We start from the raw sequence: 2,089 nt of genomic DNA on the forward strand, positions 1-2,089 counted from the left end.
ATCCACGTACAGTTGATGTACTCCAAGTTATGCGACAGGCACCGGAAATCCGTAGCCTCAGGGACAGTATCAACTATCACATACGCCTCTATGTCTGCAATGAAACAAGAATAAATCCCGGCGTCGTGTTTTTTTCTTTCAAACCACTTGAGTGATGTTCCATTGATTGTTTGTAATTGTTTTATTCGTTGTTCTCTCTTATAAATGGTAATTTGTGCAATGTCAGGACCGGAACAAATTATTTCCAAAAGCCCCCCGTTCTTCATGACATACCGGTTTTCAACATTACGGATGTTGGAGGAGGATTTGACTTCCATGTGGGGAGTGACAACGACATGAACTGTACTCATAAGAGCAAATAATCTATTGTCAGCGCAGCTTATTAACACTGTTCCTATTTTAGAAATGGTTATCAATGTACGAAGAGTCGTGTTACTTGTGTTCTGGTGCTATTTCTTTACTGTCTTCAGGATTGAGAAATCTTACAGTTGGAGGGCCATTGCAAAATACTTCAACAGGCTGATGGTTATATGCAAAACGATATACTTGCGTTCGAGTATGGTTTACAAGGTTAGTAAAATTTGGTTTTATTATTTCTTTTTGATATTTAATATATGTAAGGGGTTCTACTTTTAGGAGCACACTGATGTTGATGGCGGTGTCTAAGTCAAAGCAGACGATCTCCGATATTTGTAGGTCAGGTTTGTTATCGAACCACTTTATTGTTGTTTCGCTCTCGTGTTTTGTTATTACTGGGACACCATTTTTCGTTATGACGAGTTTAATTGCGTCTGGACTGGTACACAGCGCTGTTAGAGAGCTACCATACTGTATGTTATAATTACTTTGGAATTCATCGTCGAATGACTGAAAATTTGGTGACAGTACATTTAAAGCTGGTGTGATTGTGATAATCACAGTGCGCTTGCAAGCTGTTTCAGTCTTGATGCACGTGTAATTCGACCTTTGTAAACCTGGTTTACTTGTTGACCACGTTATGTCACTTCTATCTTCGTTATTTGTCTGTAATTTTTCACCATCCTTTGTCAGGACAAGGTTAGTGCCGTAACCAGCGGAGCAAGTTACTGTCAAATATTTTACAAAATGCGTGATAATTTCTTCATAGGCTTTGTGAACGTAGAACTGCTCGTAATCAGCAGATACGTAGATTTCAGGTAGATTGTCAAGGCATTGGAATTTATCCGGTTTCCTCTCAGTGTGGTTTTCTCGTACTGGCAATAATGTAGTCTTAGATTAAGTACAAAATACAAGTATAGGACTAGCTTTGCGATAGTACGCATCGCAGCTTACTTGGGTCGCGGGCCGGTAAATACTACCATTATTGCCTTCCAGGGGTTCAGGATTTAGATATTGTCGCCAGTTTCCTCCTCCCGATTACTTGTGGTTACGTTGCAAACGGTTGTCTTCAGGAAGTGCAAGATAATTTTGTTAGTACTTAAGCACGTTCAGACTAATTAATTATTTATCCTCGAAACATCTGATAAGAACTTTGCATGTGACTTTGACTAATCGAAACTGCTTCATTCCGAATCCTTATTTGTTGATTTTAACTAATCTAACTTTAATAGTACATTACGATACAAATGTGGAAAGCGCTGCACGCTGGTGGCCTTGCGGTAAGAGCGTGCAAGTTTCAATCTGTAGGTCGTAGGTTCAAAACTCAAAACCCGACTGATACCAAGGAGTTTTTCGGAACAAAGTAGTTCGAAACGAGAGGCGATTATATTCACCAGTGTACCCTCTATGGTGGGGCGCAGCCCACGCTCTCTCACGTGAAGCAGGTCACATCAATCTCTCTCTCTCTCTCTCTTCTCTCTTTCTCCTCTCTCTTTCTCATCCCTCTTTCTCCTCTCTCTTTCTTTCTCTTTCTATCTCTTTCTCCTCTCTCTTTCTCCTCTCTCTAGCTCTCCTCTCTGTCTCTCTGTCTCTTACTTTCACTCTCCCTCTTTCTATTTTTATTTCTTATGATTTAATTCTTACTTTTAAGCTTCACCATCTTTTTTCCTCATTTAATATTTTTTAAAAGGTGCCACAAACCTACCAAAAAAAGCCCAAAATCTTTAAAGAA

This window comes from Leguminivora glycinivorella, chromosome 7 (genome assembly GCF_023078275.1).
Source record: "Leguminivora glycinivorella isolate SPB_JAAS2020 chromosome 7, LegGlyc_1.1, whole genome shotgun sequence".
Classification (NCBI taxonomy): Eukaryota; Metazoa; Arthropoda; class Insecta; order Lepidoptera; family Tortricidae; genus Leguminivora; species Leguminivora glycinivorella.